Source organism: Taudactylus pleione, unplaced genomic scaffold (genome assembly GCF_031769625.1).
Source record: "Taudactylus pleione unplaced genomic scaffold, aTauple2 ptg000066l, whole genome shotgun sequence".
NCBI lineage: Eukaryota > Metazoa > Chordata > Amphibia > Anura > Myobatrachidae > Taudactylus > Taudactylus pleione.
Window position 1 is genome coordinate 13,830,257 of NW_028284468.1, and position 22,866 is coordinate 13,853,122.

General features: G+C 37.9%; 1 long non-coding RNA gene and 1 pseudogene across 1 annotated transcript in view; both read left to right on the forward strand.

Moving 5' to 3' along the window:
- Positions 1-7,496, forward strand: part of LOC148534455 (uncharacterized) — a 101,417-nt gene extending 93,921 nt beyond the window's left edge. The window contains exon 3 of the long non-coding RNA XR_015877645.1: positions 7,400-7,496. This is a non-coding gene — a long non-coding RNA (uncharacterized LOC148534455). The remainder of the gene's footprint in view (positions 1-7,399) is intronic.
- A 772-nt stretch (positions 7,497-8,268) lies between these two features.
- Positions 8,269-11,168, forward strand: LOC148534456 (uncharacterized; annotated as a pseudogene).
- The last annotated feature ends 11,698 nt before the right edge of the window (positions 11,169-22,866 follow it).

The window sequence follows — 22,866 nt, forward strand, 5'->3', positions numbered from 1 at the left end:
ATTGATTTTATGTTAAACAATAATTTTTGGGGGTTTAATGCACAGTAATACATACACAGAAAGGCACGTCAATGGGCAGTAGAGTAGCACCCTCCTATGCAAACCTTTTCATGGGGTGGTGGGTGGATCAGGTGATAGGGGACAGTAATCAATATAAAGAGAATATATTCTTATGGTTAAGGTGCATAGATGATTAGATTATATATTTTTATTTGGAGTGTTAGTGAAAATTATCTTAAATTATTTTGTGATATTCTTAACCTTAATGATTATATTATAGTTCTAATTTGTAATATCAACCAACAAGAAGTAAACTTCCATGATTTAATTATTTATAAGAATGGAGAAAGTCTAGCAGTGCCCCCAGTAGTGGTCCACCTTATGCAGACTCCCAGTAGTGTCCCTTATACAGTACCCCCAATATGCAGTGTCCCCAGTAGTGGTCCCTCTTATGCAGGCCACCAGTAGTGCCTATTATACAGTACCCCCAGAAGTGTTCCCCCTTACGCAGGCCCCCACTATTGATCCCCCTATGCTGTGCCCCTTACTAAGGAATTAATTGTACCTCAGATGTGCACTTTTCTACCTTTTATTCTTTTGTTTCACTTATATCTAGTGATAGGTGTTAGTCACATTAGGTTGGTAGTTGCCTTCTTTGGGCTTGGAGTGCAGTGGTATATATTTTTATTTTTATCAGAATTTTTTAGTTTGCTTAGACCCTGCATGATACATTTGTAAATGAGGGAAGTGGGGTGTCCTTATTTATTCAAATAATAAAATAGTTGGTGTCTGTGTTCTGTAATTTATTTAATATTTTTTTACAAGTGGTTCTCCAAGTGCCATCATGCACTGGCAGGCTTGCTGTGGCCAGTAGGTCACCTGTAAAAAAACAAATTATGTATCACAATAACCATTACCACCACCACCAGGGGTACAGAGAGGAGCCCTTGTGCTATTGGCATTAGGGCTGGTTGGACCCAGGAGGGTAGCCTGCACATTTTCTTTGCAGACCCACTCACCTGGGAGAAGTAAATGCTAGTGCAACTGGATAGGTCTGGTATATTGATGGTGGGGGACCCCTACACTATGGGTTTTCCCTCTATGGTTCACTAGGCCTGGTTGGTCAAACCTAGTGCTGGTTTAGAAAAAATTGGGGGGACCGCACATACTTTTTCATCACAATTTTTCTGATACCAGCATAGCCACATGCTTTTTTTGTTAGTTTTTATTTATTTATTTTCTTATATACAGTGGCTAACTGTACTATATGTATGACAATTTTTAAAGTGATATGGTTCCACTGACCCTGGCTGGTCAAACCTAGCGCTGGTATCAGAAAAATCAGGGGATGCCACACAAATTTTTTCTCTTGATTTTTCTGATACTAGTTTAGGCACATGTTTTTTTGTTATTTTTATTTATTTTTGTCCTTTATTTTGATATATATACAGTGGCTAACTGTACTGTATGTGTGACAATTTCTAATGTGATGTGGTTCCATTAGCCCTGGTTGGTCAAGCCTAGTACTGATATTGGAAAAATTGGGGAGGGATGGGGACCTCACACACGTTTTCCCCTAAATTTTCTGATACAAGTCTATGCACATGTTTTTTTTGTTATTGTTATTTATTTATTTATTTTTGTTTATTTTTGATATACAATGGCTAACTGTACTGTATGTGTGACAATTTCTGGAAGTGATGTGTGACAACTAACATGTTATTGACCAGCATGTTATTGACAATCATCAATGGCATCAAAGGGGAGGACAGTACTCTTTACCCTAGCCTGGACTTGTTGGCGGGTGCTGGGTCATTTTATTTAATATGTTTATTACTTTTATTCCTGTATATCGGAGTATAAATTCCCATGGGTTCTCCTGGTGGTAGCTTTGCGGTGGTTGAGCTGTCTTGATAAAGGACCTTTGCGGTCCGAAACGTTGACTATACAATAATGTATTTGTGAGTAAAATATATCATCCGTTTACTGATTGTTGAGTGCCCTTTTCTTTTTTTATTGCTATATACAGGTATATTGTATGTGTTTTCAGTTTTGAATTATTTATTAGCTGCAAGTCTATAATATGGGGCTTGTGAACACTCAATAAATGAAAACCTAGTAAAAAAAATAACCAAATAAGACTGCTCTATTTAGTTTAGCCTACTAGATTGTGAAATGGCAGAAAAATACACAGCAGTCAAGGCTCCATATGTTAGAAATCAATTATCAATTTAATCACATTAAAAAGTTAAAACACCTATCACAATCCACATCAGTACATACATATAATAATAACACTACAGTTTTCTACAGTCCTTTAACATCAAAATAATATAACGTGTCAATATTGTACTATTAGGAGTAAATGCATGTGCAGAGCAAAAACAGTTAGGAAGGTTTCAGAAAACTCAATATCAGGCAGCAGCAATCTTATTTTAGTTTAATACACATAAAATTGATTGTCAACTGAAACTACAGAAAGTTTAAACCAGGTAAACTTGTCTTTCTCTTTGCACTCAATTAACACTGGTGTTAATTAAGATGCACTGCCTTTAGACCACAAATAGACAATAGTCCAGATATGAAGCACTCATGAACTTCTTTAAAGTGGGCCGAAAAGGCATGAGAGCCCCTTCTTTATAATAAGTATAGGTTCACCCACCCAGATCTTAAGGGGGCATGAACTTCTGCCAATACATACTTTGTTGCAGGTGCAGCGTATAGCAAAAATCATATTTCTGGTATTGCATGTTATGAATTCCTTAACTCTCGTTTCATTGCCACTGATATTAATAATCTCTATTTTCATACTGCCCTCACTTTTTATATTTGTACACCCTATGCAATCTCAGTTATTAAAACCTATTGATGAAATACAAGATAGGGCTTGTGTGAATGGTAGGGCATTGGATACAAGTTTAGATTTTAAATTGGGATCCTTTGTGTAAATATGCTTCAGTTTATCTAGCAGAATTGGTCCGGGGACATGGTCCCTCTTTAGTAGCAACCACTGTTTTTTTAAAACCTCTTCAACCATTTTATGTTCTTTTGTGTATTCAGTAATAAAGGCAAATGTGTAATCCCCTTTTTCTTTTGATGGTTTCGCTATGGATAGTTGAACAAGATGAACTCAATACTCTCTACAAGGAAATCTTGAAGTTTTACAGGTAAATCAGACGTATCCAGAAAATTACGTGATGCCTCTACACCAGCCTTATGTTCAATAATGGTGTAGAGGGAACTTATGTCTACCATTACTAAAAGCAGTTATTTTTCCCATCTGATAGACTCCTGTAATTGCAAGAAATCCCTAGTGTCTCTTAAATGTGATTTATTTGTGTCTCATGATTTCAGCTTTTTATTCCCCAATGTCCATTAGGACAATCCCCCCCCTCTTGTTGGCAGGTTTTATAACCAGCCCTTTATTGTCATGTAGATCTCCTAAGGCTCTTTTCTCTTTGGCCATCAAATTAGAGTTTATTTGTCAATTTTAATTTTATTGAGGTCATCTAGCACCAGTGAATTAAAAGTTTCAATAAAAGGACCTTTTAAATGCTGCAGAAAGAATATAGATTTGGGGCAAAAAGGGGTGAGGGACCTCATCTCCACCTCCCCCAGTTCTGAAGTTTTCTGATTAATAAAAAACTTTTTCACAGTTAATTTCCACACAAATTTTTGTACATCTATAAAGATGCAAAGGGTTCAATATGATTCGTTGGGCAGACTGTAGTTAAGGCCTTTTTGAAGGAGTATACTTTCCTCATGAGGTAAGACATATCAACTTAAGTTGAATATTTTAATCAGAGGGGGGTTTTCTTTCATCTCTTTTATGTTTGATGGAGTATTACTAGAATCGATACTATTAATTGGTGTTACTCTTTTTTTTTTACTCTTTCTGGAAGCATACTTTTTTTGTTTTTTTTTACATCTCTTTTTCCTTTAGTGCGAGTATATTTTTTTTATATGTAGGGAGTCCTGTCACTCCCTCTCTCTAAAAATGTTGTACATCTGTTCTCACGGACTCTTGATTGAGGAGAAAAATTTTCCCTAAGGGGTGAAAAACAATTCTCTAAGAAAAAAGTATCTTCCGGTTCTATATTAGAGTGTTGTCTGTTTATAACAGTTCTCCTTGGTGGGGGAATTCTCCACTCAGGGGTCCTTCCCCTATTGTTATCTCTATCAAAGCTATGTCTGATGGAGACTTGTGCGGAGCTCTGTCTAGTCTATCAAACCTGTTTATTTTTCCCTCTTGTACGTACCTGTTCCTTGATGGTTTATCTCTGTTAGTTGATCTGACCTAATAAGAGTTCTGTTGGATCCCATTCTGTATTACTTTCTTATAGATTTCTTCCATAATGTGTATTGATTTCTAATAATGCTGGGTTCTTATTAGTTGGATTAAGGGATTCTGCTTTGTCCCTGATGATTTTTTTACTTTTTTCTGTATAAACAATATTTCAGGATTCTATTGCCCCTTCTAATTCCCTAAAGTCATCTAGATTAGAAAAAGGCTGTACTAGTGACTTTAGAACCTTGATTTCTTCATCAAACCTATTAAGGTTTATTTTTCTTTTTAGAACAATTACAGTAAGTTTGTAAATGCAAGAAAGCAATTTTAAGGATATTATAACATTGTTTCCTAAAATCCTTCCTGGACATCATATAACTGTATTGTTTATTTATTTTCAACCCTCTGGATATCAAATTTTGTGTTAGGTATTTCTCCATTGTAACAACTTCCCACCAAACATTGCTTTCCTTTAGTAACACATTTTCTAGTTTTTCCATTAGACCCTCCAGATCATCATCAATTAGTTCAACCAACTCGTACATGCTTGTCATCTTCCTGAATATTCAGTGAGTGGGGTACGCCTATTCTCTATTTCTGGCCTATTTCTAAGCATGGGACACCGGTTTGAATATCACATGGGTGGAAAATATACCTTTATATGTTTGATACCACAAGAAGTGTGAGTCGGGTAAACCCACATTTTCAACCATTTCCTCTTCTACTGAACACAATAGTGTATTTGAACTATGGTCAATTATTAGAGAAAAAAATAGTTTACACGTGTACATTATATACTTATTTTGTTTTCTATGATATCACACATTGACTGGTGGACACAGAAAGGAGGATCTATCAAACCATCAGTATGTTCCCCTCAAATTTATACTATAAGGGGTGCTTGTATGTTATAAATGGAATTTGGTGAAGTTCTCTGTTTTGATTCTATTTTGTGCAGCTTTGTATTGTGCCAATTACCAGGAATTATTTGTGTCTTTATAACAGTTAACATCAGTTAAGGACACAGTAGAACTCTTGAAGTCTCTTGCACATTATGGACATAAGGTGCCCAAAGACAAAATACAACCAAAAAATGTTTCTTATATATGCCATTGTTTGTCTGAAGGCTTGAGACATCTATCTCCAGGTAGAATTGCAGCCATTCAAGAAATCAGATTACCTACTAACAAAATGAAATTAAGGGTTTTTCTTGGAATGGTTGGTTACTATACAATCTGGACACCTAACTATTCACAATTAACTGCACCGTTGTATGACTTGACTAAAGCTGCTGTGCCAGAGCCCTTGGTGCATACTGACCAAACCAAATTGTTATTTAATCAGCTAAAAAATGTTCTCATTGCAGCCCCAGCTTTAGAGCTACCTAATTATAATCAGGATTTTTCTCTATTTTGTATAGAATACATGGTACATGCAATAGGAAGTGCTTACACAATGACATGGTTGTAAACAGAGATCAGTAGCTTATTTCCATGTCCAGTTAAACCTAATAGCTAAGGCATTACCAGTATGTCTGATAGCAATAGCAGTAGCTGCATTGCTGGTTGACAAATCTTCACACATTGTTTTGGGTTGAAATCTTAAAGTTTTTGTCTCACATGCAGTGGCAGCTCTAGAAATCTGCAAGAAAACTCAACATGTCACTGCTGCATTCCTAACAAAATAAAATGGGAGCTGGAATTTATTATGCCCACAAACATTACCCTGGTCAAGTGTAATATCTTGAACTCAGCTACCTTACTACTGGTTAATGAAACTGATGAGTTTCAGATAGAGGAATGGGGGGTAGAGAATGAAACCCCTCATGATTCCTTAAAATATGTGGATGAGCAAATTACTCCAAAGGTAGTTTTTAAAGAGGTACAGCTCCAAAACCCTGGCTTAATTTATTATGTTGATGGCAGTTGCCATAGACAAATAGAAACTGGGACAACACAATCAGGGCATACAGTGGTAGATGATACCAAAACTGTTTATTCCACCCCACTTTTTCCACCACCCTCAGCACAGTTAACAGAGCAAAATGCACCAACAAAAGCATGCGAATTGGCAGATGGAAAGGTATAAATATATAAAAAGACAGCAGGTGTGCCTTTGGTGTGGTGCAAGATTTTGGGGAATTGTGGAAACATAGAGACTTTATAACAGCAACAGGAAATCCAATTGCATATGCAGAAGCAGTAAAGAAATTGCTATAAGCTATACAACTACCTTCCCAGATTGTAGCAATTAAATTCCTAGCTCATATTACCAGACATGATGGGATTACTAAAGGAAAGGACCAAGTGGAAAAATGCAGTGTTCTTAGGATAATAAAGACTTGTAGCAAAGCTCTGAAGATAAGCCTGTCACCCCAAAATTGCTCTTGCCTATTTGTACAGAAATCCCATGGACCAACCCATGCAGATAAGATGGCCATGATAAGTCTGATTAAGATTTACTGGTAGCTCCTAGAGATGTGTCCACATACATCTAACCTCTGTGCATGTTAAACAGTCCATCTAGTCACACCACGCCGTGATGTGACTTGGTAGCACAGAGTGTATTTTCATGTAGCTTTTTAACATTCAAATGCATCTTATTTGCATGGTGATGTGGATAGATTGGTTAGGATGCTTCAGTATGTTTTGGTTTGTGTAGATTGTTTTTAGGGTGGGTTGAAGGGTATGCTGTGGCTAATGCAACATCATTAATTACTGCTTAGAAACACACAGAAATTTGTCTGTAGGTATGGTATACCTTATGTAATAGCATCTGACCAAGGCACACATTTTTCTGGACTATATTTAAAAAAAGATGTGGAATAAAACAACAACTATACATGGCATGTCATCCACAAATAGTGGCAATGTTGAATGTTACAATAGAACTATTTAGAACAAACATTCTAAATAATGCAAGGAATCTAGTTTACATTGGCCAGAAGCTTTGCCATTAGTATTACACGTAATCATAATCACCCCTAGAGGAATACTAAATATTTCTCCTTATGAGATAATGTTTAGGAAAGCTACACATTGTTGTTATTGCACCCTCATATGAACTGAGTAAGAGAAATTACTTAACTGTGAATTATCTTATCACACTAAGGAACCTGCTAAAGATTTTATACGCTGCTGTGGTCAGTATGCAGCTAAACTCATTGGAAGGTGCTTGCCACAATTTACAACCTGGTGATGAAGATGGTCCAGAATTTTCTGATATCAGACTCACTGACAGACTGATGGGTAAGACATTGTCAAGTCTTGCTGATAACTCTAACTGCTGTTAAAGTAAATGAGAAGATATCACAGATTTATGCAACACATTGTAGAAAAGTCACATCTCCTGTGACAGCGCAATCGAAGGACATTCTTCAAGACACATATTTTACACTTCATCAGTAAAAGCAACAAGTGATAATAAAACTGTGCCACTTGCCAATGCAGTAAGTCTGAAGAGGTACATAACTCTAAAGGGTTATGTGAAGATCATCATGAACAGAAACATATTATTGGGCCTTATTTGGTACTTTGGGGTTGCATATGTGAATGGGGATTTCTGATTATTATGACTGTTATTCTGATTGGTTTTGGTTGGTATACCTCAAAACCTGTGAATGATATATCATATGGTACAGATGATAAATATCAGATACAAGGTGTGTTGAGATGAATATGGGTATGAAAAGATTTGCAAAGGGTAAATCATAAAAAGGATTTGACAGGCAATTCCATAATCAAAATTCACAGTAGGATTGCAGAGACACTTAAGATGTTGGATTTGCACTCACCTACCTATGAGAGTAAATGCAGGCATACCCATGCTAGCTCACTTCATCAGCACCACAGACATGATAGATAGAGAATGGTCTTGCCATAAGTACCCAAATGGGAGTTGTACCTGTTTAAACCATGAACTATAAATGCAGTCCTTAGTGGATTTTCCATATCTTAATGTATCAGCAGCTAGTTTAAGTCATGTTCCTGTCTTACAAGTGACTGTTGCAACACTGGAAACCTAAGTAATTCATGAATACAGATGATAAATAACATATTGATAGAAAGTTGGCTTTAAGGACAAAGCAGGTTCAGTTAACAATCTACAGGTTAAAGGACAAGAATTTACTATAGGTTACACTAACTATGCAAGAGCAACCTTTGCTACCCATTCAACTGATATGAGCTCCAGTTGGTATTCCATAAATAACAAGGAGTCTTTGGTGAATAAGACTTTATTTTTGTACTTTTGACAATGCAATCTGTGCTGATGCAGCAGGAAATAACACAGATTTATTTATTACATACATGGGGTTCATTTATACTAGATGACCAGACATGCCTTTGCCTAAGGTATGTATTGGATGTGTGGAAAATGGGCCTATTAATTAATTCCCTTGGGGGCAAGCAGACAACGTGCACTTTCCTATGTACGGTAGCTCCATTTGTGAGAGTTACTGATCACTTAGATCAATAGTCCCAAAACATACCTGTAGAACATGTTTTGGTCCACTTAGTCTTTAGATGCAGTTCACCTTTAGTTCCAATATTACCATTTCACTTACTATTTGTAATCCCTTAACCCACTGGCGGAGATAGGAACTGGATATTGGCACTCGGTGATTGTTTACATCCACTCCTATTATGTAATGAGAACATTTAGGCATATGGATCTGTCTTTTGTTTTCTTTTTATGTTATATTTATATTGATTAATACAATCTTTTCTCTAATAAAAATTAATAGTGGCACATGAATAATAATATTACTTGTGTTCCCTTTATCCATTGGTATGTAGACAACTAAACCTATAATATTTGTGTTATTTCTTATATAGTCACTACAATAGTACAATATATTGTTACCTTATATGCACAATTATTAAGAAATAATCTAAGTAACAAGTTTGCCAGGTAAATATTGTATTTATAATTCAATAGCTTCTCAGCAACAAGAGAGAAGTGATCTTGTTTACATATGTTAATTACACACCCCCTTCTGTACAGTCCTGTTAGTAGAAGTATACTTACAGACAATTGGCCACAAGGACTGTCAGTCAGTGATAGAGAGCGGGGATTGGCTTAGCTACAGTGTAAATATAACCAGGAAACTAACGAGCCCCACTGCGATCAGGTGATCAAGCCCTCGGGTGAAACTCATGTCGGACCACAAGCCACATTCTGAGCGGCAGCACCACCACACCACTCCAATCACTCCTACTCCAAGAACCAGTTGACCGGAGGTATTTTATCTATCCCTCTCTGGCACTCTCTCATTTGGGTTGATGCCAGTGACCTCCCCTGCAATGCCATCATGGTAACAGGGAAGAGACACGACTGATATTCCAAACAGCAGAAGTATTTTCTTTTGTTTCTCTGGGGTTAACGTCTGTCACTCTCTCATCTCCGGTTTGATGATACAGACTTGGGAAAGTAGAAGTGTTCAGACGTATTATCAGCTACCCCGGACTGTTCTTTCTTCCTTTATGGAATCTCTAATTTAGAGAATCATGAGCTGACAGACTGTGCATGACATTTTTACTGTGATTTACCTACATAAAAGGTGTTATTATAAAACATTATTTTTCATATTTGTCAGCTGGTTATAGGAACTTATATGAGCTTCAATGTATGGTTTATATGCACTTAAATGTATAGTGCACATGCATATTGAATATGACTAGTAGGAACTGAGGAACACGGTCTTCTCTGATATATTGTATTTAGAACTTTTTGATTTTCTTATATATTTATGTGAATCTTATCTCTGGAAAAGAACTCAGCATATGGAGATTGGTTTTCATTAAACGGAGTATGGTGTATATTCCTGGAGGTCTGTGATCTTAGATACATGTTACCAGGGGGTGTATTCAATATTTTTACCCATATTAATATTATCTGATATTTATCATTCAAAAAAAAACTTTGGAATTTTTTTCTACTTTATTTTATATGTAGATTCTAACAATTTTTCTTTATTTATTTTTGTGTGATTCATGTCTGAGTGTATACAAAATCACTCTTTTAGAGGTGTAATTTATTAAAAGTTAAGTCTTATAATTCCATTATATTATTAACAGCAATAATCAGTTAAAACACTGCCCCAAATAGACATTATTTGTCTCAGTTGCATCTTGCAACAGGTATTTATTTATGTGTTAATCTCAAATGTTGTGGGAGCACCGGCAACATAGAGTCATTCATGATGCACTCTGAGATAGACCATTAGTTGTTTTCTTACAGAATCAATTCTAATATTAAATACTTACAAATTACCAGTGCACACTCATATTGCAATTAGTAGAACATGTTTTGGTGCCTGCTGGTCTGACATACTGTACCTAAAACAACATAATAAAATGGAAGTAAAAGAAGGGGATATATCGTTTAAATTTACAGATTATGAGCATGCTGCTTTTTCCCTTGTCCACAATTTTGATGGTAGAGAATGTGAAAATACTGACTTTAATGGACCAGATGGTAGGAGAATTGGTTGTCTCTATTAATCAGACAGTGGAGAAGTTGCCCAAATCTGGAAAGTGGCTTTACAGCATAGAATGGCACCGGACCAGTTGTTGGTAGGTGAAGGTGACACGTGTGGTGGTAGGACAAGGATGCTCTACATATATAGACGATAACAACACAAAAATCATTAGGCATTTAAAGAAGGTTAGAAAGAAAGGCATAAGAAAGATAAGTACTGGAGAAGGGTGGGACCCTTTAGGATAGTTGGATATAGGTATTGCCAAACTTCTCTGGAATAATACAATATGTTATTTTTGGCATAATGGTTTTAGGCATAGTATATATGAGTATTAAGTGCGGACCCATGATATGTGTAAAGTGTATCAAAGGAATTGGAAAGGGCAACAGACAGAAATAAATTACTTTAGTGATTGTAGACCAGACTGTGCATGAACAGCAGAGTCCACAGATTCTGTATAGTGACCTATTGAAATCATATGAGAGTCACAAATTTTGACTGATGACTCAGTATGGAACAAATACAAGAAAATCAGTGGATTGCAGCCCATGGATGCAAATAAGGACTATTCACAAACCCCTCCCAAAACAAATGACAAATACTAAATATGATCCACAGTGGCGCATCCCACTTTCAATACAAATGTGTCCAGAAAAGAGTTCTTACTTTTTATATAATTAGTGATATTTTTATATATGCATGTATCATCTAACTTTTCTGTATATGTGCTGTGCATCCTTCTGTTCACTTTTGAGGGACTTTGATTTTCTTCCTCAAACAGAAAATTGACAATGCATAGCGCAATAATGTCACATAAATAAATATACAGTGGACCAATATATCCCACTTATATGTAGACAAAAGAGTTCAAGCACAGCACAACCCAAAAGATGATAATGTGTTTTTACATCCCCGGAAACACTACTTTTGATAGGTTGGAATACCCTTGTTTCTTTTTCGCTCAACACTTTTAATCACATTCAGGTGAGCCGTTTTTCTCCCTCATATAGAAAGAGACCAGAAAACATGTAGTGCAATATTGTCATGTAAACAATCACAAATGTATTACAACATCTCACTCACATGTAAACTGAAATATAAAAGCATATACACCTCACTGGTGTATCACAGTAGTTCTACACAATATGATTACCCTCCTAAGGATGACACAGGGGTAGTAAAATCCAGAGCTCGAGATCTCACGTCTCCCATCTCCCTTCAAGGTGATAAAAGGTAAGCAGTTGTGTAGAATCTCTCCCATTTTTGTGTCACTGGCTTAACGTGTTTCTTATCGCAATGTCCTTCCTCAGAAGCCTAGTGACACACCTCACCTATCGCTGTATATATAACCTAAACAATTAGTTCTTTCCTTCCAGTTGCTGGGCTTAATTTCCTGCCAACCAACTCCGGTCATCAGAAAGCCTGTAGCTCTCTTGGTGTCCCTCTCATGGATATCTTGTGCCTCCTCTTATTCATGGAAGTGTTCCTTTATTATATAGGAGGAAGATGGCCGCTGATTTAAACGATACACTTGCGTTCCAGGCTTTCATTTTATACATTCCAAGAGGGAGACTACCATCCAATAGAAGCAAATAAAGTGCTTGATGTGCAGCCATGACGTCCATATTGTCCATTGCATAAGGTTAATATATAGATAAAAGCAGAGATAAAAAAAACATTTAAAATAGGGAATATCTTAGAAATATAAACATATGTTTAAAAGGACATAGTATTGGGATACCAGAATTATAAAAAACGGGTTCATAAATAAATGAAAAAATTAATACTACACATTATATATATATATATATATATATATACATTTATATAAAAAATATATATAAAAAAAATTAAATGGTAAAAGACATCAAAGAATATATCATAAAAACCACTTAATTTCAAATTCACTGTTTCAATCTTTTAGAACCAAAGTCTTTAATTTGAAGATCCAACTCATTTCCGCCTGTGCAGGTCTACTGTTTATATTTTTGCATCTCCAATTTGTGGTTATAGTCTGAATGCCCCAAAAAGATTTCAAATTGCTTGGATCACAATTGTGCTTTAATTTAAAATGGGACGAAACAGTATGAGTGTCTAACCCCTTCTTAATATTGTATACATGTTCCGCTAAATGGACTTTCAGGTTCAGAGAGGTTTTTCCTACAGGTATGTACAATAATTCACAGTTACATCCTAATGCATAGATCATATTGTTGGAGTTGCACATAATGAAGTGTTTTATAGGGTACTTAACCCCTCTTACTTCAAATTCCTTTATCTTACTGCAACCCTTCACTGTTCTACATATGAGGAACCTCCCACATCTATGGAACCCTATACTCCTATTACTAACTCTAATGGTGGGTTCAATCGAGCTTCTAACTAATTTATCTTTAATGGAGGCAGACTATCTATAAATGAAACTAGGTCTATCTGTTATTTCCCTTCCAATTATCGGGTCATTTTTAAAAAATTTCCAATGCTTATTAAAAATGGATTATATATATATATATATATATATATATATATATATTCTGCCAAAAGTCCATAATGACCCCCTCCACCCCCAGGTAGACCTATAGTAAGTGGCACAAATAGTATCACTTCTAACTTGTCTGCAATATAGATTTCTATTTGCAATCCCTGGTCGGGAAAACAAAAGTCTACTTAAAGGATAAAGTGGATATTTTAAGAAAACTAGAAACTATCAAATGGGAAAATAATTATGTACTCATCAGTGCCGATGTTTCTACTTTATACACCAATATCGATATGGATAAGGGTATGCAAGCTGTCTCCTACTTTTTAGACACCTCCAATTATGTATTATAACTCAAAGGGTTTATTTTAGAAGGCATCAAGTTTATTTTAACGAATAATTATTTTTATTACAATGGTGGTTATTACCTGCAAGCAGTCAGAACAGCCATGTGGACTAGGTTCGACCCCAGCTATGCCAATTTTATTCATGGCATTTTGGGAAGATCATGTGATTTGGCAAGATGACCAGCTGGGGATGAACCTAGTCTCATGGAAATGCTTCATAGATGATACATTTTTCGTATGGAGTGGTACGGAGGAGAACTTGCTTTTATTTTGTCACAAATTAAATATGAATGATTTTAATATCAAACTTGTTTTTACAACCAGCATAGAAGAAATTGTGTTTTTAGACCTATGTATTTATATCATTGACAGGAAAATACAGACCTAAACCCCCAGGAAAAAAAACAGATTCCAATAGCTGCATCAAGAAAGATAGTCAGCACCATAAAAACTGGCTAGATGGGATAACTTTTAGCCAGTTAGTACATATAAAATGCAATTGTAAAGAGGAGGATATCTGTAAAGTCTAAATGGAAGAAATGGTAGATCATTTTAGAGTAAACGGGTATGAGAATGCTTTAATAGAAAAGGGCAAAAAAGAGAATTACTAATATTTAAAGGAAAGAGCTACTTGTGGAGAAAATAGAGGATAATGATTTGAGTAATAAAAATCTTCAATGGGCTTTAATTACCAAATATAATATGAAACATAAACAAATAGAATCCATTTTTAATAAGCATTGGAAATTTTTGAAAAATGACCCGATAATTGGAAGGGAAATACCGGATAGACCTAGTTTCATTTATAGAAAGTCCACCTCCATTAAGGATAAATTAGTTAGAAGCTCAATTGAACCCACCATTAGAGTTAGTAATAGGAGTATAGGGTTCCATAGAAGTGGATGTGCCTCATATGTAGAACAGTGAAGGGTTGCAGTAAGATAAAGGAATTTGAAGTAGGTGGGGTTAAGTACCCTATAAAACACTTCATTATGTGCAACTCCAAAATGTGATCTACGCATTAGGATGGAACTGTGGATTATTGTACATAGGAAAAACATCTCTGAACCTGAAAGTCCATTTAGCGGAACATATATACAATATTAAGAAGGGGTTAGACACTCATACTGTTTCGTCCCATTTTAAATTAAAGCACAATTTTGATCCAAGCAATTTGAAATCTGTTTGGGGCATTCAAACTATAACCACAAATTGGAGATGAAAAAATATAGACAGTAGACTTGCACAGGTGGAAATGAGTTGGATCTTCAAATTAAAGACTTTGGTTCTAAAAGGTTGAAATGGTGAATTTGAAATTAAGTGGTTTTTATGATGTATTCTTTGATGTCTTTTACTATTTAATTATATTTTTAATATTTTTTTTTATATATAGGTTTTTATATATATGATGTTGAGTTTTAATATTTAATTTTTATTTATGAGCCCATTTTTTATCATTCTAATTTCCCAATACTATGTCCTTTTAAACATATGTTTATATTTCTAAGATATTCCCTTTTTTAAATATTTTTTTATTTCTGCTTTTATTCTATATATTAACTTTATGCAATGGACAATATGGACATCATGGCTGCACATCTAGCACTTTATCTGTCTCTGTTGGATGGTAGTTTCCCTCTTGGAATATACAAAATGAAAGCCTGGAACGCAAGTGTATCCTTTACAACAGTGGCCATCTTCCTCCGGTATAATAAAGGAACACTTCCATGAATAAGAGGAGGCACAAGATATCCATGAGAGGGACACCAAGAGAGCTACAGGCTCTCAGATGACCGGAGTTGGTTGGCAGGAAATTAAGCCCAGCAACTGGAAGAAAATAACTAATTGTTTAGGTTATATATACAGTGATAGGTGAGGTGTGTCACTAGGCTTCTGAGGAAGGACATTGCGAAAAGAAACGCATTAAGCCAGTGACACAAAAACGGGAGAGATTCTACACAACTGCTTACCTTTTTTCACTTTGAAGGGAGATGGGAGACCTGAAATCTGGAGCTTTGGACTTTCCAATCCCTGTGTCATCCTTAGGAGGGTAATCGTGTTGTGTGGAACTATGGTGATACACCAGTGAGGTGTTACTGTATATGCTTTTATATTTCTATGTGAGTGAGATGATGTAATAAATTTGTGATTGTTTACGTGACAATATCTCACTACATGTTTTCTGGTCTCTTTCTATATGAGGGAGAAAAACAGCTCACCTGAATGTGATTAAAAGTGTTGAGCGAATAAGAAACAAGGGTATTCCAACCTATGAAAAGAAATGTTCCGGGGATGTGAAAACACATTATCATCTTTTGGGTTGTGCTGTGCTTGAACTCTTTCGTCCACATGTGAGTGGGATATATTGGACAACAGTATATTTATTTATGTGACATTATTGCACTATGTGTTGTCAATTTTCTGTATGAGGAGGAAAATCAAAGTCCCTCAAAAGCGAATACGAGGATGCACAGAACAAATATGTAAAAGTTAGAAGATACATGCATATATAATAATCCCACTAATTATATAAAAAGTAAGAACTCTTTTTTGGACACATTTGTATTGAAAGTGGGAGGCGTCACTGTGGATCATATTTAGTATTTCTCTGATGACTCTGTATACCAGACACTGGAAGGAGGCAATGAGGGAATGGAGAATTTTTAATATGTTCAACATTAATTAGCTGCTAATCTCAACTAGCTATATTGTCACTATTCTAGCCACACCAAAGGTTCATACAAAAATTAGGGATACCACCATCTGGTGCGGTGAGTATCAAATATTAACCTAGTCCCTGTGAATCTACCTTTTTCTTTTTTTATGTTATCCTAAATCTCCCTAGAAATTCTGATCAGAACCTTTTGATTTGTGTAGTAGAATGCTGAGTGTCTCAGCAGGGAGAGGAATAATATGGACAGCCGAATACAATATGGAAGCTGAATGATTAGTTCTTTATATAATGGTAATCATTGCTTTAAGCTTTAATTGCATATTTCTGGACATTTAGCAGATATTTTCTTATTTTGATTACACAGTATAAATATGAGGAAGCAAGAAACAATTTCCTTTGAAATAAGGATCTGCTCAGAACTACTAAGTTCGGGTGGGTTCAGTTTCCAGGAATCCGAACCCACTCATCTCTAACTAAAACACATCCTCACATTTACAGAGGGTTCAGAAATGGTGGTAGGAGGCTTCTGTAGGATTACCATGTCAGATGTGTCAAACTCAAACATGGCATTTGTGGACACTCTTAGACTCTCCTCTGGAATCTGTGAAGTTTGTGAACACATTGTTTGTTCTTTAGTCTTAGTTTTTGTTTGTGCACTGATTTGCCTGTTTTAAAGGTGAGACATCTTGAGAAGTTGGTGCATGTGAAGTTACAAAAAATACCTGTGTTTGGACCTGGTTTTTGCAATAGGCATTCTAGTGCATAAAAGAGCAGTAGCAGGACCACCACTAGCAAAGGTCTTAGCTTTTCCTTTCCACTGCATGGGGTGTAAAGCATGTAGGTAATTTTATATTTCGGCTGTAACTTTTCCCTTCATAGTTAGAAGTAAAGTTGTCTTTTTGATTGTGAAATACATTTTAGATTTGAGGTGCCCTTCCTTACACCTTCTTTCCATTGATCACCTTTAAAAGTAGATGTTGAAGTTCTATAACTGGCAGCACTAGTACTGGGTTGCTCTTACTCTGTCTACTGTAGTAGAATGCACACATTTCTCCTCTTTTCAATACAGTGCATTAAAGTAGTCATCAGGTTTTATTTTCTTTCCCTTTTCCATATACAGTACTGCACCAAGATACTCATCTGTGCAACTTTGTACAGTAGCTGTTGTACACTTTAAAAAGTGACATTCTGTAAGCTGCTAGCAGTCAGACTGTCATAATGTCAGAAATGAATGGTGAGGGACAGGGGCGGCCACTGAAATCATAGAAGCAGCAGTCAACTAAAGTACAAGTACCATTGCAGAAAAAAGAAACAAAGATTCCCATACGAGTGCACAGTCTCGCAATAAATTACAGTTAAAACATAACTTTTAATTTCTTATTCATATCATATGTGGTTACTTAAAACACAGTAAAATAGAGACAGAAAAAATAAGAACATACACAAATACACAGTATGATTTAAAATACAAAGTAGTACTCAGCAGTGGCATAACTAGGGTATTTGAACCCCAGGGCAAATGTAAAAATGGATACAGTACCCCCAGTAGTGGTCCCCCTTATGCAGCCCCCAATTAGTTCCCCTTATACAGTACCCCAACAGTGCCCCCCCAATGAAGTGCCCCCAGTAGTAGTCCCCCTTATGCAGTGCTCCTTTATATAGTGCCCCCAGCAGTAGTCCCCCCCTTATGCAGTGCCCCAAGTAGTGGTCCCCCTTATGCAGGCCCCCAGCAGTGATCCCCCCTATCCAGTGCCCCTTATTCAGTGCCCCTGAAGTTTTCCTCCCTATTTAGTGCCCCTAGTGGTCCCCCCAATGCAGTGCCCCTAGTAGTAATCCCCTTACATAATGCCCCCAGCAGTAGTCCCCCCCCATGCAGTTCCCTCAGTAGTGGTCCCCTTTATGCAGGCCCACAGTAGTGATCCCCCCTATCCAGTGCCCTTATACAGTGCCCCCTGTAGTTTTCCTCCCTATTTAGTGCCCCCAGTAGAGGTCCCTTAGTAGTAAGCCCCTTATAACATGCCCCAGTAGTAGTTGCCCCCCAGTAGTTCCCCCCCTCCCAATGCAGTGCCCCCAATAGTAGTCCCCCCCAGTTGTAGTCCCCAGTAGTGCCCCACCCCCAGTAGTGGTCCCCCCAGTAATGGTGCCCCCAGTAGTGGTCCCCCCCAGTAATGGTGCCCCCAGTAGTGGTCCCCCCAGTAATGGTGCCCCAGTAGTGCTCCCCCTGTAATGGTGCCCTCAGTAGTGTCCCCCTGTAATGGTGCCCACAGTAGTGCCCCCCCTTGTAATGGTGCCCCTAGTAGTGCCCCCCCTGTAATGGTGCCACCTGTAGTAGTCCCCCCCGATGTGCAGATACACAACACAAGTAAAAAAAAAAATACACTGCTGTCGGTGCTACACTGCCTAACTAGGGCAGGTCGGTACCATGGCCGGCGCCCCCCGCGCCGCCATTGCTACGGCGCCCAGGGCACATGCCCTGCTCAACCCCCCTTAGTTACGCCACTGGTACTCAGTCACTATGTCTTTTTATATACTTTATAGTGTTTTATTGCATGTGGATTCAATTTATTTAATTAGCTAGTGCAGTATTTCCTTATTTCTGCACTTCCATTGATAAATGTAATAATAGTGTGACACAGCTCTGGTTTAGTTACTCATCATATTATCCAGATATATGTAATGTCTGTTTGGTCAGAAATACCTACTAGGTATTTAAATATGACCCAATTTATTTACATTCTTGTGTTAAATATCATACTGATTCAACATGCCTCCTTGTATCTGGAGTATTGATTCATCTACACTAGTCTCTCCCCATATCACACGTTCTGACCTCAAATACTAAAGTACAAGTGTCATATGAAAACATCTCATTGTATTAAACACTGCTTGTGTGATTTTATTCAATTACTGTGTGTGTGGCTTTTTAGCAGTCGGTTGTGCGACTTTTTTGCAGGAATATTTCACTGCTGTTCAGGTGGTTACATCTGTGTGTGTGACTTTATAGTGGTTTTGTGCACAAGCAGAGGATCTCAAATATAGAAAGAAGGGCGATATCTGTCAGCGCTCTCAAGCAGGGATTAAGAGTGATACCACTAGCTGCTCTCCCAGGAAGTGTCCCCCCACCCGGTGTGTGAAAACTCTGCCTAAAGTTCTTGCCCACCAGTTATGCAATATGCACCATGATTGATGCAATTTAAATGGATAAAAGACACTCAGTCCTGCTGAAGAGTGCTCCACTTACACATACAGTGCTGGATTAATACCATAAATTATATATTTGTGACCAAGAAGTTACAGCCTAAAGTTATTGTGACCTGGTACTTATTTAGAGACTTGAACTATTCCTTGATATCTTTGTACTGTTTACCATATTTACCATATTAGACTATAATCGGTATCTCTACTTATAGATCATCATTCAACTTCCAGCCTCAAGTTATTGCCCACCTGGCTGATATTCAGTTTATCTTTTGCTTTTCGTATTCTTGAACACCTTTTTTTCTGTGATATAACAGTATTGACCAAGTATATTTTAGGTTTACCAGACACAACAGAGCTCTACTTCCTCCCCCCCCCTCTTTTTCTTATTCGAGGATCTCAAATGCTTCAATACTGTACAAGTCCCTGCAGCTGTGACATTTGCATACAGTACAGTATGTTTGTAAAGCCACTGCATACTAAATTGCAGCTCTGATGGAAGATCTCTAAGCCAGTCAGCAGGTGGTTTTTATGCCAGTAGTTCTTGAATTGCAGCATCATTTCACAACATTGGATATTTCAATGACATTTATTAAAAGTGACATCTGGTGGACATAAACAAGTATTACACTCTCTGATATCTCGGTACACTATGCTGAGACTGATTATGCCACGTTGCTATTGAATATGTTATGATCCATCTGGGTGCGGCATATAAAATGCAACTAGTTGGGCATGCTATATATTGTAAGGATGCTAGATGACCGAGGACACATCTGTAGTTATATATTTTTTTAATTTATTCCGGTTTTCAATTTAATTCTATAATTGCACATTTATTTGCATATATTTTTTGCTAATATATATCTGTATAATTACATGTTAATGCATATTTGGATACTGATTTTATGTTTTTAGATATATTGAGGAGATTTTTGTGTGGGCAACACATAGTTTTATTGTACTGTATTTGCATACCAGTATTATAATATATATCAGTGTTGGCTAACCTTGACACTCCAGCTGTTGTGGAACTATATATCCCAGCATGCCCTGCCACAGTTTTAGCATGCCCTAATAGCAAAACTGTAGCAGTGCATGCTGGGTTATGTAGTTCCATAACAGCTGGAGTGTCCAAGGTTAGCCAACACTGATATATATTAAAAAATTGTGTTAAAGATAGCACCCACAAAAGGGGATACATAATAGCTCTTGGTTTAACACAGCTACATCTATACGTATATCAGCAACTCTTCCAAGACATGGTATGTGCATGGGAGGCTATAGCTGAGGAATCCCAGGGGTGTATCTATAATTGGTGCAGGGTGTGCGAGGCACATGGGTCCCCGGTTCCTGGGGGGCCCACACCGCACACCCTGCACCCATAAGTAATTATACTTACCTCTCCGCTGATTCCCGAAGTGCTGCTCTGCAGCACCGGGCTGGCGCTGTAGTGCAGCAAACACTCATTGGGAAAATGGCGGCGGACATTTTCCCAGTGATCTGCACATGCGCAGAAAAGATGTCCCCAGGAAAGTAGGCACGTGTGCCATTTTCCTGGAGACCCATGCATGGGGAGTAGATTCTGGCATGAAGCCAGAATCTATAGCGCTCAGTGCAGCTGAGCCACTGTCAGAGAGGAGGGGGCCCAAATAGAGGCTGCACACGGGCCCTCTCCACTCTTAAGACGCCCCTGCTGAAAGGGGACATAATATACTGTATGTTCTAAAAAGGAGACATATTTTTTTTAGCTAAGCTAAGTCTCCGAAATGACACTATTGTCCCAATTCTACAAGTTACTATTTTACAGATATTTATGCATATATTTTTGTACAGTATGTCAACCTTTGTCATAACATATACTTTTCATAGCAAACATTAATTTTTCTATGTTTGTTTTTGCATGTCAAATAAAAAATTTATTATTTGTTAGATACTAGGGTGCAAAAAGAAATCCTTCAGTCAAGCTTAACAGCACACTGAGTTGAATAGCTCTGAGAGCTCCTTCCCAGCTCTATTCAATTCATGTTGAATTGAGCCAAAACCTGTAAAAAAATTATACTAAATCTTTTTTCTTTATTAAATACTTGCCACGGCCCTAGGAGTTTGTTGATTTGAGTCAGGACCCCTTGGCTAGCTTTATGTCCTGAATGTGAATAAAGCTGGATGGCTTAATAATGTTCTTTGTTATGCAGGTCATTTGGAGTAGTAGAGGATAGATGCTGCAGAGTCATTAGCAGAACTTGTATTGAGAATAGGTGCAAGCTAACAGAACAGCCTGTACAATATCTTGGAGCAGGCTGCAATTTTACTGGAACTGGTTGATGGGAGAACAACTAAAGCAATCTGCAGAAAACACTGGAACTGAGTGCTGGAGCACTATGCAGCAGGCTACAGTGATATATGATGGTATGTAATACTGGAGCTGGTTTGCTGGTTTATACTAGAGCAGAAATGCTATAAAGCAATTACTGGAGTGCTGGAACACACTGAGACAGAATGCTTGTGTAACAAATACTTGAGCAGATTTTCTGGATAGCACTGGATGTGAAACAATACTGGAATATATACTGATCCAGGGTACCGATCCTCAGAGAGATGTTATAGTGTGGGTTGTTTACAGTGTGGTTGTATACACCAATGGTGCACAGTGCTGGCGTTGTCCTAATTGCAGATGTGCCGGCAGTGTCAGCAGGGAAGGAGTGGTGGGGGTGTCAGCAGTGCGGGAGTGCTAGCAGTACCAGGAGTTTGGGGGTGTAGCCAGTGCAGCTGTGCCAGCTGTGTTCTCCATGCTGGGGTGCCAATGGTGTCAGAGGTGCGACAGTGGTGTCCTCAGTGTGGAAGTGCTGGCAGTGTCAGCAGTGCAAAAGTGCCGGCATTGTTCTCAGTGCAGGGGTGCCAGGAGTGTCGGCAGTGCAGGAGTACCAGCAGTGTTCTGAGTGTGGAAACACCAGTGGTGTCAGCAGTGCAGGGTTGCTGGCAGTGTCAGCATTTCAGTGGTTCTGGTGGTGTCAGAAGTGTTGGTATGACAGCGGTGTCCTCATTGTGGGAGTGCTGGCAGTGCAGGAGTGCCAACAGTGTTCCTTGTGGTGAACTGCCGGCAGTGCAGGAGTGCTGGTGGTGTCCTCAGTGCAGGGTTGCTGGTGGAGTCGGCAGTGGTGGGGTACAGTGGTGACGGCACTGCGGAGGGCAGAGGTTTTGGCACTGCTCGAGAGGGTGCCCTCGGTGTGGTGGGGGCCACCATCTTGCATCCGTTTGCCCCATTGAAGTCTATGGGGAACCGCTAATTGGCTGAGAGCCATGACAGACAGCTTTCTCAGCCAATCAGCGATCAGCCCATTGATTTCAATTAGACTTTTGAAATTGGAGCCTGAGCCAAAATCATAATATCTGACAGCG